Raw genomic sequence first — 17039 nt, forward strand, 5'->3', positions numbered from 1 at the left:
TAGACGGTGTTATTGCAGCTGCAACCGGCCCTCCTCCTCCTCCTCCTCCTCCTCCTCCTCCTCCTCCTCCTCTTCGTCTTCCTCCCCTGACTAACACTTCAGGTGCTTTCCAGCCTTGGCTCTCCTCTACTTCCTTCTTCTTCTTCTTCTTCTTCCCTCGCTCTTCTCTTTTTTCCTAATTTAGTTTTCCCAGACTGTCCGCTGCTGTTTCACCCACATTCTTTGAATTCATGCCAACCCCAGAGAATGACTGACAATCCCACTTGACTAGACAGGCTACCGACTCCCTCATTAACCCCCTGCTCCCGTTGGTCGTTGCCGGGACGACGGTCAGATTGAGTGGGCTTTACCTACTTCCTGCAGGTTAAGCCAAACAGTAATTTGAGGGTGTGTTTTGGAGGTATGACCCTGAGTACATGCATGTGTGGGTGCGTAGTCACATTTATCTCTAACGTATGTTTTCTGTGCATAAGAGCCGGTGAGCTAAATAAAAGCTGACCATCTCGGCGCCATTACACACATTAAAAAGCATGTAACAGTTGCCTATTAGAATTTTAAACAGATATGACATTCCTGCTTGCTTTTTTGTTGTATTTAGCATTAGCACTTCAAACAAAAAATCTTTTAAAATATTTTCTATTTTGAGCTTAAACCTCTTAGTGTCATTTCTTAACACACCCCCTTATTTAACCCATAATTACACTGGAATGTTGACAAAGTGCATGCCTTAGAGGGAAAGAGCCCAAATGCTTCCAGCAAAATGGCCAAACCTTTACCTGGAAGCTTTCTGACTGGAGATGGAGCCATTGATAAAATGTAGGATTAAGCTCAAGCCTTGTTCAGTCAGAAAACCTCAAGATAAAGGTGCTAATATGTGTTTCATATTTAGCTTTTCCTCTCTGGTACTTTCTATAATCTCTCCTCATTTAAACCTTTGACCAGACAAAAAGTTTGGATGGTTTAATACGAACCAGGATTGTGTCTGACAGCTTTTCTGCCATTTTTTTGCATGGAAACTATGCTTTAGTATTGTTCAAGTTTCTGCAAAAGAAGAGACCAGACCAGAGGAAAGTCAGTGGACTGAAACAACAAATTATTTGGCAGTATTTGGGAATTTTCTATTCAGTTTTATCTGCAGAAGAATTTTGCAGAACAAAGGCAATAATTAAACTCTTTCCGATTGTGGTCAACTCAGATCCACCAGCATAGACTATTCACCATTTCATAATTTGTTGGCATGTTAAGCTGAAATGTGTTAAACGATCCACTTTGTCTCAAGGAAACAAACCTCAGTACTGGACCTGACTGTGTCCAAACTATGTTTAGTCCAGTAAGGGTTCCGTTGCGCTGTCTGCCAGATGAAATGTTTGTGAGAGCATGAACTCTAAAATGCAGGAAAGCCTCATCTAATAAGCCCTCAGTTTATTTGAACCATGTTTGCTGGCCTCTTGTCCCATTCAGATTGGTGCTTGTACTAAAATAAAACCAATTTAGACAAGATAGGTTTGGGTTTCACTGAATTTGTTTTGTGTCCATGAATTTGGACAGACTTCTGTTGTGCAGTTTAGACACGGAGTTCTGTCAGCAGCAGCCAAAAAATAAAGGGAATGTATTCCAACAAAGTGCAGAGGGAGAATGAGAAGAAGCCTCTCTGCTGAGTTACAACCCTTATCCAGTCTGTCGGAGTCACCTGAGGTTGCGTTATAGTTCCAATAACACCCCGTATCACTTGGGAGTCTTATTCTGGATGTCGCTGAGAGAAAAGAGGATGTTACTTAATAACTTCCGAAGAGCACATCTTTTTCCACTCGCTCAGAAGTGAGCTATGTCTCTGACCTCTAAACTGCCAAAAACCACATGGCACTTATTGATGAAGCCAGAGGAATGTGAAAACTGCAATTTTCGAAATTGGGCAAAATGCATCCAAATTGGGATGAACCGTAAAAGAGGACAGAGAACCAGTCTGCACTCACACCTTCTCAAATACTTAAACTTAGCTCAGTCTCACTGTGTTCCTGCTTTGCTGAATGATGTCCATTTCAAGATGTTTACCCTATTTTTTAGCATAAAAACACATTCTTTCAGCACATAAATAGCTTTTCATGGGAATTTTTGCTTCCACAAAATCAAGTAACTGAAAACAAACAGCAATACCAAAACTCTATAAAACTCAATTATGTTGATCATAAAAGAAAAACACTGCCTAAAAGAAATTCTTTCAACAAGATTTGTGTTGGAACTAAGTGCAATTATCTCACCCCATTATCAGTTTTTTCTTGCTTAAGGAAAAACAAGTTCAGAAGACTAAATATGAGATTAAGTGAACTTGTTAAGATGTCAGGTTGAGTCCATCTCTCTTTTTCCATCCACCTTTCCATTGGTTCTGCAGCAGGTACAGGCCAGATTCCCAGGCTCCTCTCTCCAGCCCTGTGGCTGTTTTTCCAGGCTTGGATAGAACCACTACAGCCCTTGACCTGATGTCTAGCAGTGTGGCTGACCTGCTCGTGACCAGAGCCGGTGGTGGGGAGCTGCAGGGAGGCCTAGCCCCCTGGTTTACCCTGCCTGGGTGGGGCCCAGCTGGGGAGGAAGCCAGTGGAGGGTGGGTGGGTGGGTTGGATTTTTGCACAAAAGTATCCAAAAAGTCACAAACTGGGGCTATGTGAGGGTTTCATGAAAATACCATGTACATGTTATTTAAAACACTGGATCCTTATCGGTCCCACGACTATTATGTGTTTATTTAATTGTGCTAGTACAACCCTGAAGCCCCACAGAGTGTTGACATTTCAATTACTGAAAAACTATTTTTTCTTCTACAGTATTATGGCAACGGAGGTAAAACAAGGTACGTTTAAAGGGGCACTCCACCAATTTTACACATTACAGCCGGTTTATTAGTGAAGTCTCAGTCAGGTTTGAATAAAACAACCGCAGTGATGTAACTGTGATGTCAATTGTGTTCATAACTGAGTGCCTGGATTACAAACTGGGCGACATCAGGCTCGTCCCAGATGAACTGCGCCTCGCCTGAAAAAGAGGGAAGGCGGCAGCAGCGGGGGGGTGTTAAAAGTCAGCAATCTAGTTGGACAGTTTCCAGCAGCCGTCAGTCTGAGTATGATGTCGGGATCAAGTAGGACATGTCTGCTGACAATCAACAAGAAGGGATGTTCAAACGAAACAGAGAGTTTCAATATGGGACCGAGTGTTTTTGGAGTTTAGAAATCGCACCTCACCAACAAGTCGCTATATGGCTCTCATCCACGCTTGTCAACCATCATTAGGCAACGTAGAGTAGCCGAATGAAGCAGCTGGTTGTGTACTGTTATGGAAACCTGACACTATCAGAAGGGTTTGCACCACATTAAGGAAGGTTCTAGAAGACATTGGTCTGTAAAGCAAAGAATTTTTGACTGCAATGCTGGACAGAGGGAGCTGGATGAAAAACTTTATTCATGTCTCCGATTCTGTCAGCAAAACAGTCAATGATTGGTCTGCTATTTAATCCGAATTGGAATGTTTAGCTCAATTATTAGCTGGTATCCCATTTTCAAAAGAGCAATTACAGCTGGTCTGACTTTAACATTTCTTACATGTACTTTATCTCCTGATCTAATCACACTTATTGTCATCACTGAAATCATATAAAAATCCTTATTATCATAACTCTTAGGGATACTAGGCTGTCCTGCATCACTGTAAGATACTGTATCCACAATTCAAACATTGATTAACATGCTTTATCTATTGCTGAAATTTCATCTTTGTAAAAACCCCACTGGATTGTAAATAATTTGCTTTATTTGTAGCTCTAGCGAAACAGTTGAAATAGAAGACAAGCAGGAATACTGCTTATTTTCAGGGTCATAAATAATGATATATGATTCTGGACATGCACATAAACAGTCTAAACAAGTCACGACCTTGAAGGGAATATGATACTAAGAGTATAAAAATGCAGCCTAAAACACAAGGCAGGACTGGAGACCCATAAAATCTCTCGTGGATGACAACAACTTATTCTGAAGTCTACTGTCATACATCCAGTAAAAGTTGGCTGAACACATTCAAAAAAATAACAGTCGGGGAGAGAAATGAGTAAAATAACTGAGCAGTATGTTCCATGGCCGTGCAGCCAAGTCACCCATCCGTGGTCAGGAATGTGACGGAAAGTTTGTCTGAGGAACAGCCGTTCTGGTTCAGCACATCTGGGAAGCTCCACACACACGCCTCCTCTTGTGATAATTTGTCAGATATTGAATTGGATCATGTTTATGTGGCTCAATCAATCAGTCTTGATCATAAAAGTGTCAAAGAGGCACGAGCCATTCTTCCATTGCCTCAGATGAGTCTTCAAAAGTTGATATACCGCCTCGTGTCATATGCAGAAGAACCACCTTGGTGCAGTGTGTGTTGAGTTAACAATTAATATCCCTCGGCTTTGTTTGCGGTTTGGGATATTGATTCAGTTGGAAGAGACAAAAGAGAAACAGAAAAACACACAACCAAACCTCTCCCTTGGGCGACAATCATTCGACCAGGATTTAAAATGTCTTCCCTGGAACTATCTTGCATGCTTTGCTCAAATCTACTGAGAAAGCCAACTAAGTTTGACCTTTGACCTTTCTAGACTAAAAAGTAGACCATTAAAATTAGTCCATCAAGGATTTTTTGTCTGATCTGGTGCTCAGACTCCAGTTAAACTTAAACTATGGGGATTTAGCAAACAAATATACGTGGCCTTGCGTGGCAGACTACAGACTTTAACACACAGCAGTGAATTTCATTCAGGTTTCACAGCCCACTAACTGCAGAATAAACACACACTGACATATGCTGGCAAATGTACTTCTATTTCCAGTGTGTGTGTGCATGCAAATCTGCCGAGAAGTACTGCATGTCTTAATGAGCATGTATCCGGCCTCATGTGCTGTATAGGCACAATGGGCTGGTTACTGACTGCTGAACAAATCATTTTCAGATCCCATATGTCTCCTGTGGATTTATGATCATGTATACATAAAGACTAGAAATGACTGTTGAGGATAAATCATTATGGACTAACATTATGTTGTGTAGATGTTTTTGTGGTTTGATGAGTTCTATGAAGTGCACTTTGCCACCAGTACAACTGTCAGGTCTGCTCCAGCAGGCTCTGGCTAGGGCTCCTCCCTCCTTCTGTGTCTCTTCCTTTTTAGGTATTCAGAGTGTTGTGGCAGCAGCCGCAGGTGAACAATCAGGGGGATCAGCTGAAGCAGGAACAGGTGTGTTGGAGCCAATCAGTCATCCACCTCCTCTCCTCATATATAGATGCCAGTCACCACTTGGACGCCGGATTGTGAATGCACACAGTTAGTTCTGCCGTTTGTTCACTCTCGACAATCCTAAGTTGAACTTTCTGGTAACTTTGATTCTGCTCTTTTAGTTGGAACCTCACCCACTCCTGTGGCCGAACCATCTGCCCCTCCCCGGACTCACCAACAACAACAGTTTTCAAGAGGACACCGGAATTCCCTCCACCCACCGTCCATCTTCAGTCTGGATTTCATTCTGCCGTCGCTGCCTCTGCCTTCAACTCCAGTCCTCAGCCCGTTACCCCCCTCCCTAGTCAGCAGTCCGTCCCCAGCATGAGCCAGGTTGAGGTATTAGTGTTGTTTAGTTAACGTTACCTGAGACCCTGTCATTTTTAGTGAGCTTAGTTGCTCTTTAGCTTTGAGTCTGCGTAGTTTTTCTAGTGAGCTTAGTTGCTCTTCAGCTTTGAGTCTGTGTAGTTTTTCTAATGAGCTTAGTTATTTTCCCCAGTTCCTGTTTCCGGGATCCGGCTTCTGGGAGTTGTAGTCTTTTGGTTTTTGCTCTTTGTCAATAAAAGTATTCTTGTTTGCATCTGCTAGTCTCGTTCTGTTCCTGTGCCTGAGCCTCAAAGAAAAACGTAATAACCAAATAGCTTTTAACACAAGGTATGTTGGAGTTAAACTCTAGAATGAAGTAACATTCATTCAACAATATAAATCACACAGTGAGATCTAGTTAAAGTTGTTGGCTGACATTAGCTAATGATCATACAAGAACATGTAAGACTGGTTTTTCAAGCAGTTCCTTGAATGGCCGCTAAAGACTGATCCCAACGTGTTTTAGAACTAATTGCTGTTAATAATTGAAGGGATTAGAAACATATTAACCGATAATGCAGAAGATGGACGACACACATCTCAGAAAACGTGTTCTACATTGATTAACTGTAGTTGTGGCACCAAATAAAGCCTCATACTGTTCAATGAGATGAAAGACTGTAGTCCAGTTCCTGTGTTTACCACTAGAGCGACCTGAGGAGGTGATCACTCAGACTAGAGCGAGGACTGTAGGGGTTTAGCTAGCAACCGGCCCCCGTGACAAAGTCTTCGGCAGCAGATAAAGACTGTGGAACAAAACCCTCTGCAGCTTCGTTTAGTAGCACACTGTCTTGGTACATTTATTTTCTGTTAATAAGTGTGTCTATAATATTCATGCAATGGAAATTTTAGGCCTTTCTGGGCAACCTGAACGTGTCAGGGCAAATTTTTGGCCACAAAAAAAGCGACTACTCTGGTTTAGGTGCTTCTAAAAAACTATTATGACTGTTTAAACATGAACAAAAACAACGTAAAGTTCACCATATGTCTTAACATAGCAACCTCCATTGTTCTATTAACTACATAGATGTGGAGTTGCCTTCAGTAACCTCTGTTTGTTGCTGTTTTCAGACACAATTTTGAGGTTGAAGTAGTTGGATCATACATTGAGGCTGAAAGGGTTCATGTCACCTCAAACCTTCCACAAGTTCCTTCAGTATAAAGTTGTGTATTACCATGTTTTATTTTTCTGTTTTTGCAGACTGTAATTCTACACATATACCAACAAAAAGTTTCCACAGATTACTGTTATCTCTTGGCTGGATAAGCAAAAGTTAATCACAACAGCATTGTTAAACTGAATGGATAATGTTACTGAGTGTTTTGGTTTTTTGTTTTTGTTGTTGAGCTTCGTAACTGTGATGTTTTGCAAGTTACCATTTCCTCGCCTGAACAAACGTGACTGGCTCCTTATGTTTCAGCCTGCAGCTCATCCGCTGGCTTCACGGACCATTTCATATACAACACAATGGTACAGATAAACTGTATATGAGGAGCCTTGTATAAATAAAGACACATGAACATATGAATGCACCACATGCACCGACACTCAAAATGGTTGCACATGGAAGTCTATCCAGAGCTCATTTGCAGCCGCAAGGCCCAGCAGAATCTAATAAAATATGAATACGGGCAATAGAAGCAGCTCATTTCATGGACAGACTGATTAAGCGGGACGCTCAATTTGAATCTGTTGAAAGAGAACAGAGGTCAGTTCTGACGCACGTGAATACACAGAGAAACGGTGTATATAACCCAGCAGGCATTTTTTAGGCTCTTTGTCAGTATCTCTGGCCTGTGTTGTTTTAAACTTCTTGGCAAACTTGCAGAGATTTATGTCCTTTCAAGTGTCAGCTTCCTTTGTTTCCGTCTATGACTGGCTTTCTGTGCGTGCTTTTGAAAACAGGGGATTATTTTTCCAACAACAGGACATTATTTTCTTAAGCGATGACATTACATTCTTAAAAGTCCACATTCTTGAAAGAGGACATGTTTTTTTCCAAAAACAAGCCATTACATACGCAAAATAAGACTGTATTTCTTAAAGCAGAACTGATTCTCATAATACAAGATGTTTTCAAGAAAGCCGACACTACACGAAGGGAATTTCTCAATGGAAGATGATGATTCAGAGCAATCAAATTTCCTCCCACGTATAATTAGCTCTGACATGCGGTGTTTAGTCAGTGACCACAGGACAATAGAGCTAATCTTAAGCACACAAGACATACAGTTACAACATAACACTCTCATACAACAGAGTAAATGCAATGTCATGTTGAAGCAGCAATTCAGCAGCTGCCGCATTTGCATCTCTATGGCATCCTGTTGCATCCACCTCATGGAAAGTTTTGTTGTAAATTGATACACTAGACAGTTGCCAAATGGGCACAAGAGACCGACTCTAGACAGTGTCGGTTTACCTGCCGATTCGCTGCAGGAGAATCAAATGTCCAGGAGCATTAGTCAAGATATATGTGATACTGCATGGCTTAATATGGAATGTGTATGTACCTGAGAAACTCTGTGGACAAAATGCAATAAAGTGCACATTAAAGCAGCAGCATATGTTGTGTGTATATATATATATATATATATATATATATATATATATATATATATATATATATATATATATATATATATATAGCATGTGCAGAGGTCTAGGGATTAATGTCAGCTTTAGTAGTCGAATGTTTTTATGGATGCCTGCTGAATAGGTTTTTGCTGCTTCCTATCGTGCAGCCCAATGAAAAAAATCCCCATTAAAAGTTCTGCCAACTGAGCAATCATCCATTCCCTGTATCCTGCTGGATATCAGATCCCCAGTAGGGTTATAGATCAAAATAAAACTGAAACCCAGACAAACACACACACACACACACAGAGCATTGTCCTACTAACCCACTCTGCAGCCTCTGTGTGAGTGCAGTCTGGGGAATGTGGCTGCACAGCAGATCCCAGCCAACAGTCTTCACAGCAGACCGGGCTCCAAGCTGCGAGGCCACAGTGAAAGACAGAGGCCAGACTCACACTGCAGGACCAGGTCTAACCACAGCTTGGGTAACATTAAAAGACATACGTAATAATCTTGCATCACTTTAATTTTTTAAACTTCATAAGTCACTGCAAGTCTGGCTTGAAAAACACTTCTCTCGTGGCAGTATTTTAATCAAATCAAACCACTTCCATACTCATGTACAGTATGGTAAAGAAGAAAAGATCATGCAGCGTGTCCATCCGAACCTACAGCAAGCATGTGTTTCTCATCAGCTGAGATATATATGCACGTGACAGCATTCCTGCTTTGTCTTTGTCCCTCCCCACCCCTCCCTCAAATCCCACATGTGTTCGTGGAGCAGGGCATTGTGTGACCAGGTCTGCTGAAAGATAGCAAATATGAGACGTGGCATATTTACTTGCTGGTGTGCAGACCAAAACAAATACCATTTAGCAGACACAGTGCAGACCCGAGGATTAAAGCAAATGGGTTAAGTAAAATGTGTTTGTCTCCTTAGCCTGTTCCTCATTTGCTCACTCACACACACACACACACACACACACACACACACACACACACACACACACACACACACACACACATACAACTTCTTACTAGAGCTCTGCCTCACATGTGGTTTTGTGATTATGTGGTGCTCCAGGTAGCATGTGTGTGATGGGTCTGTCAGGCTATGGGAATCCACAGGTTGCCTATTATTTCTGGAAACACAGCTCAGTTACAATCACTAGTTGTTACAGTCAGTTTTGAAAAAAAAGAAAAGAAAAAAAGCTAGGAAATGAACAAGAAAGGTATTTTTTTAAATGGGAGAGGCATCTTTCTGACATTTGAGGCCCCACAGAAAGGCAAGAATTATGCCCTGTCCACCTTAATCGGCATGTCAGAGATTAGCTGAAAACTTCTCCATCCACAGAGACTGAAGATCAGCACAACAATGTCCACAAACAGCTGGATTCTGTAATCTTCCATCTCTTGCTTCTCTCATCTCTCTGGTATCATGTGGTGTAAAGTGATCACAGACAGTCTGCATGTGTAAACATAAGCAGCTTACTAACACCAAGGCCTATGATTTACTGCTACTGAAGCTCAAACAGTCTCTTTATTGTTTTACTGTCACTGCTGTCTAAAACCACAGACATGCAAACTCATCTAGCTCCTTTGCATATTAGCACAATCATCCTTGCAACAGCTATAAAATTGATAGTGTCATCTTTGGATTATTTGTTAAAGCTGTCTGAACCTGGGAAAATCCAAAGGTTTCGACACCCTTTAAGTTACAAAAATGGAGAGTTAACAGTTTGAATGAGAGTAAATCAATTAATGCTTTATTTTTCATAAGGTAGTATTAAATCTTTATTTAACCACTTGGGGGGGCAGCAGAACCAGGGGTCCACAACTATGTTTTTAAAGTTATTACATGAGTAAAAAGATGCCTATTTACACACACAGCGAAAACAACACAAACGTAGCATCAATTCAGAGTCATTTGTGGACTCCTAATGAATACAAGTCTAATTTTCTCATTACATTTTAGCTCCGTTTTGTTTTCCACCAATGCTGGTGATAAATATCTCACTCTTTAGCTGCTGTATGCTTCTCTATGTCCACCACCTACTCACTAAATAGCATTTCAACAATTCAATTACAACCTATGTAAATTACTTAACTTTGACTGCATTACCACCAAAGTATCAAAGTAATTTGTAGATATAAGATAATGTGTGAGTAACTTTAGTTTAAGCTTTCAAACTTAGTTTTACTCATGAGCAGACTCCTCTCTCTCCATAGAGCCCCAGTTGGAATTTTACTTTTAACGACAACTGCAATAATATTGAAAACAGAATCACAGGATAAACAAAAGATGCTTCATATTTATGTTATTAACTTCTAAATATTTCAATATTATCTCTGAGAATTGATGTTTATCTGTCAAGTCAGTGTTTTTAATGGTAGTTGGGAGAGAAGTTCGTCTTGAAGACTTTTTGCCAGAAATGCTTTTAGGGAAATGAGGTAGTGTAAAAAGCAGAAAAGTCCACATGGGAAGGAGGTTGGGGCTGATGAATGGGTCAACCTTAAGACCTTCATCCAGGAGCCTAGTCTTCATGATCTATGCGAGCCAAAAGTCCATGCTGACTTGTTATCTTGAGTTAAAGCTAAATCATATTTGCAATTTAGTGTACTGAACTTCGAATACTTGACATAAGTTTTAAGTTTTTTTAAAGAAAATGTAACCTCATGCAGGCCTACAGTGTCTGTTCACTTGCTAGGCACTAGTTTGACCTTCCATTCAGGGTCCATTAGGGTCAAACATAGCACATCACAGCTGCAGGCCAAAGCCAAAACAACGAGCTGAAAGAATGCTAAAATGCTCCGTTTGGCTAGCCACAGAAACAAATATTTGTGCAGTTTTAATTAAATTTCATTTGGTATTATAGGCATTGTTTATATTTAAATTTCTGCTCTTTATCTTGGCAATATTTAGAATCCAATTAGTCAGCCGAAGGTGAGGCAGTGGCTATTTCCAGGAAAACAGGACACATCAGTACATACCGAGCTTGAAAAAGTACCAGCAGAAACCATTTCTTCTTTCATTTCTTGCCAGCATTAGTCAAGCTGAGAAACCCTGCCTCGGCCTACAATAACAAACACTAAGAAAAAGAACTTTTGCACAGCAACAGAGGAAGGTGACGACCTTTACAGTCAAGAAAAATATGCACATTCTTACACTCGCTGCTCTTTTCCATTTGTTTTACAGCCTTTTTTTTTTATTAACGATCACTGAGAAGAGCAAAGGATGGTTCCAAAACTAATACGCTGTAGTGTCCTCTTAAGTGTCCTGGAAATAAGTTTTTCCACAGTGAGCAAAAGAAGGGAGCGACAAGAGAGGATGTGTCAATGTACTAAAAAACACCCTGCATATATATCGTTTATAGGCTTTAGTTAATGTGTTTGTGCTCTATGAGGACGAAGACAAACTACCTGCACCTTGGGTTTGAAAGAGACATATTTTACCCTTTCACTTATTTGGCATAAATAGCAGGAAAACACACACATTATATGCATTCACATGTAAACACCTAGCACAGACACACACATAAACACCACCCAACAGAGGTGTGCAGTCATACTTTCCCCTCAGCATACTTTCCATATTTTTTCTGATGACATAAACCAGCTCAAAGGTGTGTGTGTTTTTTTCATAACAACCCATTAGTCTCTCTAAAGTCATTACCCACCTTGCCCCCTGCACAAACACAAACTTGAAATGTAATCCATTTTATTTGTAGAATAATCAGTCCAACAAGAAAATATATTCTTATTTTAGCCAAGTTGGAACAAAAAGGAATCCTCTTCTGAATTCTGATCAGTCTCGGCTCTGCTAGCACTTTGTGTTCAAATCTCTGATGATTTAAGAGTCATCAGAAGAAGACAGTAATATTTTTCGAATCTTACTACAGGAATTTATTCATCTTCGAAGTGGTGGCAAAAAAAATATCTTGTAATCCAACTCTTGTCCTGTCCAAGACATCAGTCATCATTGTGGAAAAGCCTTTAGTCACAAAGCCACTCTAAGTCAACGTGGAAAAGTAAACAAGGCAATTGGGAGAAAAAACTGGAAGACAGAATTCCCAGAAAGCTTTACATCAAAACAGGCTTTGGCCTGGATCTGACCTGTGAGCAGTCAGACGATGTCTGTCTGGTGTGTTTTTGGGGATAAGTACACTTGTTTTTGTGTTGGAGTGAGTCTGCAGGGGAGCTGGTGACACACTGCTGGGTAGTAAAATCTCATTTGGGGTCTTGCTCTGTCATCTGAATGTTGTTTCTGCCTTTCCTCTTTAGTTTTGACAGCTTTGTGGTCACAAGGACACTCAAAAGTGAAAACAGAAGTACCACAACGTTTAGGGAGGAGGTCAGGATGGATGGTTGCATGTAGAAAGTGTCTGAGACCAAAAATATGTTTTTTCTTTTACTTTAAGCTTGTAGTTTTTGTTGCCTGAACTTAACCAATTGTTACCAATACAGATGCCAATAGAGACGTTCAACTTTATGATTAATTTGGGACAACTGTTAAAATGTGTATGTTTATTTTATGTATCGCAAAGTAAGACAAGGACACAAAAAAGTAGATAAGAACTACATATACACAAGCATACCACATATATATGTACAGAGTCAGCCAAAATAATGTATCCACACATCAGGAAAAGAAAAATTTGCATAAATATTTAATTTGTACAAGTACTTCTATACCTATAGATAACTCTTTCAAAGTTTGATCAAATTACGATAACTCTGTGTCCTGTTGTATGATGTTTTCCCAACAGATGGCGCTACCCTCATGAATGTAGCATCAACAAGTGACGTCTACAACAGAACAGAAATGTCTGGAAGCCAGTGGCCACCACTTTGAGCACCTCTTGTACCTGTAGAGGCCAAAGGTAACTTGTATTAATCTCGTGATGTCTGAATAAATTTGGTATTGAAATATTTATGCAAGTTTTTCTTTTCCTGGATACATTATTTTGGCTGACTCTGTATATATACTTGTATGTGTTCCATTCCATATATAGGAGTAGTAGAAAAAGAAAGGAAATTATTTATAATTTACTGCAGTTGATATGCAGAACTTATGGTAACAAATTTAAAAGGCTACCATCGAGAGCAAACACTACTGAGGCCTGTAAGGGTCAAACCACAAGGTGCAGGCAACCATCTCTGCAAGTAAAATTTCCTCCTCGGTCCCCAGAGTGTTCATATGAAACCTCTATGGTTAAACAGTCGTTTCGTACTTGTCGGTCGGTCACAGCTGCAGCACTTGGACTCTCTCCAACGCTGCCCTCACACTTGACGAATTGATACGCTGCAGCCAAGTCTAAACGAAAAGCCCGGATGTACGGCATGAACTGTGGTTCTTGCATGCATCTGATAAACGGCTCCCTGCAGAAACGTACCTCGGAACACTTCTGACCACATCAACCACTTCGCCCCAGTTTTTGCTTTCGCAGCAGTATTTCTCAACTGCGTATGCAGGTACCGGGGCAATAAGGTGGACTGAAGCATGCTGATTGGGCATGACTGGCCTGTCATCTCTAGTAATCACAACCTTCTGGATCAGAAGATTTTACATATGGAATGATGGTAAAACAGAAAGCATACATGTGGTTTGTTCTTCTTTTATATTCCCCATGCATTCCCATATTATAATGTACCATAATGTATTTTACCGCAGGCCCCCTCCCCACCTTCTGCCCCACTTGGCGCTCACTTACAGGCCATACAGTAAAATATGATCCTGGGACAGTACTGAGACAGAGAAGGAGGATGTGTGAGAGCAGGGAGTTTGTGCACTCACACACATACACAAACAAACTGAAACCCTCTGTGACAAAACTTATGGCCTGTCACTCCTCTACAAGGAAGTTTTGTGGCTCTTTGCCAGATCTTATACTACAATTCACATTTTTTCGGGCTCAAAAAGCACAGTGAATACAGGTTGGGAGACCCTGCACTGACTGATGAACTGACCGACTGTCTGAACAGCTGCTGCAGGCAGAAAAAGCCCCGTTTTCTCCACAGACCAGACATGCAGCCAGAAACAATACATCAGTAAGCCACACACTCTTTTGTAAACAACACAGAGACAGACACAGTGTGTGTGTTATGCAGACACACATTAGGGACTCTCCCTGATCTGACACAATCAGTGAAGCACCTCGTGACCTCCAGCTAAGGTAAAAGCTGTAATTATTGACATTATTGTCATTTGAGCCTTCAACCTTACAGTTCAGAGACATTTCTCTAAAGCCGTGCTTTGTCAGCGGTGATAGCTCTCATCCATTAAGTCTGTCTGTCTCCAAGATTGAGAGGACTGATGTCTGAATGACCTGCAACTACTCTCATGTTCGCTGACCTTTGTGCCTTTCATACTTCCTCATTTTCATTTAGCTTAAGACATCTTGTGGGGCTGAAATCCATCATATATTGCAGCAAAAGTGGTGTTACACAAATGGAGACTTTGTTCCACCCAAGAAAGTAATCCTGAAGGTACGATTAGCATATGAAGAAATGAACAAAACTCACACCAGTACTGCTAGTTCATAAAACATCCACACAGGGTTAAACTCAAAACCAAGTCTTACAGAAACTTGGAGGCCTGGAGTGGATAATCCAGGGTCACTGAGTGAAGTCCCATCCCCCAAAGCACTAGCTGCTTCCATCAGGCCTTGGTGGGTATGCTGACAGATTGACATGCCAGACGTCCTCTTAGCATGCAGCTGGAAACACAGAACAACTCCCTTTCACTCTCCAGCCCAGGGCAGGAAAACACACCATCACTACTCTCCCGCTAAGACACATATTAGGAGCATACAGGAGAACCAGACCCAGACAGGCGAGCAGCGGTGAAAGATTTGCAGAAGATGAGACATGATACAAGACTTAAGAATCAAAGGGAGAAAAATGAGTGGATGCAGAGGAATGAAGTCCTGAGAGGTGTATGGAGGAACCCAATGACAGATACACTCCGTTTGATGGAATAGACGTCAGAGAATTAGAAAAGGAATGTAAAGAGGTGGAAATCCTTCAGTCTTGTAGGAAATTGAAGAGAAAGACTAGAAACTTTCCTGTTCTCAGTCAGGTGTGTGGTCCCAATACCTATTTCAAGGAATGAGTGGTTTACTAAGACCACAGGACATTTTCAATATGTGTTCAGTGAAATGTCAATCTGCATACATTCATCTGTCTCAGTGATGTTTTCTTATATTTCATCCTTTTGTTTCACAGGCAGAATGTCTTGTTTAAACCCTGCTAAATTATGAGATGGTTTCTGCCTCCCTGCCCTGCAGTCACTGTGGGTTAAGTGTACTGCCTCAGTGTAGTCTCACAACAAGGATGTAACGCTACGCTGCACTGGGAGATTCCTCTGTTTTCATTTGGTGTATCTTTTGGCCTGCATCCATATCATGTGACTCATGAGTTTCATGTCTGTTGCATGACTTGCAGGTTTCTTTAATTTTCACACACAAGATGAACAACAAATTCTGCATTAGGAGGTTGGACAGGTGGAGGTTGCTGTTGTGTACACTACAAACTACTTGGTTAGGTTATCAGATGTTTTCAGGTGCTTTTTGATTATGTTCATGCTGCTTAAGTTCAGACATGAGAACTACATGTTTTGGTTGAGGAAAGACCGTGATTTGGGTTAATCCTTGTGTTGTCCTTGGGGTCATTCTGAGCCGTCGTATATTTTTATTTAACAAGGTATATTGGGACCTAAATTCCAAAATGATGGGAACATTTTGTGGTCATGGGTTGGACTGAAGTAAGACTAAAGGTGTAACGCAGAATTGATTGACAAATTAAACTATGTGCTTTCCATAACAGTCAAATCAGGTGGGGTCACTTTGACCCCAGAGAATAAAAGGTGTATGGCAGCTTGGAGGACATTATGAGGGATAACTTACACCTGTGCAAATGCTAATGCTGCTTTTAGATTTTTTTTCAGACAAGAAAACAATATTTTTGGTGCCCGTAAATGAGGACAACAGGAGGGTATTTTCACTGCTACCACAAAGAATCCATTTGCTATAACATTTGTTCTGTCCACAGTCCTTCTGCAAACAAGATGTTAAACTATTAACTAAATTCTGATAGAATTGTGACTTATCTTAATATTTTTGTCTCAAATGCATCACACGTTGGTCACAAAATGTACTTTTTTTGGTCTACCTGTTAATGTGCCTCTACATCAACAGTGTCTCACAACTGTCAGCTGTGCAGGTAATACCTGCATGTGTCAGGTTTGTAAAACAAAACCTAGAGAATCTATACCCCCAGGCAGATCCGGCTTAGCCACGTGTTTGCTATATCTGCGGAACATAAAGCAAATACCTTCAAGAGCATTTTCCTCATTTAGTGTCTTTATCAAGTTACGGCAGGCTCTTAAGTTGCAGGCGTAAAAACAGAACTCGAAGAATTCAGCAGCAGACGTACTTTTCCACTGTGACGCATAGAGAAAAGGAGGATGATTTGTTTTGACATTTATTGATAGCCGCCAGGGGTGGGAAAGAGGTGACTCCAGGGCTGTATTTCTGTCAGCGTGCTGGAAAACGTCCACCCACTTTCTAGTAAAGGTTGCAAGGTCGACTGCTCAGGCCTCATGAATGGCTACGAGGGATTTGTTTCAGTCTGAATGGAGAAATCTCAGGCATCTTAACGGCTTTTGTGTCACACGCAGGACGCAGGTTTATTTGATGTTTTCCATAAAGGCGATTCCAAGAGGACTTAAGGGTGATTTTTTATTTCAGTCGAAGATAATAGTGGAGATCAGGGATGAGGGATTCCTACTCAGCAAC

General features: G+C 41.0%; 1 long non-coding RNA gene across 1 annotated transcript; it reads left to right on the plus strand.

Moving 5' to 3' along the window:
* The first annotated feature begins 2644 nt into the window (after positions 1 to 2644).
* LOC129348338 (uncharacterized) lies at positions 2645 to 5880 on the plus strand. Its single transcript, XR_008600873.1, has 2 exons — positions 2645 to 5348; positions 5423 to 5880. It is a non-coding gene; the product is annotated as an uncharacterized LOC129348338 (long non-coding RNA).
* Positions 5881 to 17039: the final 11159 nt, after the last annotated feature.

This window comes from Amphiprion ocellaris, chromosome 24 (assembly GCF_022539595.1).
Source record: "Amphiprion ocellaris isolate individual 3 ecotype Okinawa chromosome 24, ASM2253959v1, whole genome shotgun sequence".
Taxonomy (NCBI): domain Eukaryota; kingdom Metazoa; phylum Chordata; class Actinopteri; family Pomacentridae; genus Amphiprion; species Amphiprion ocellaris.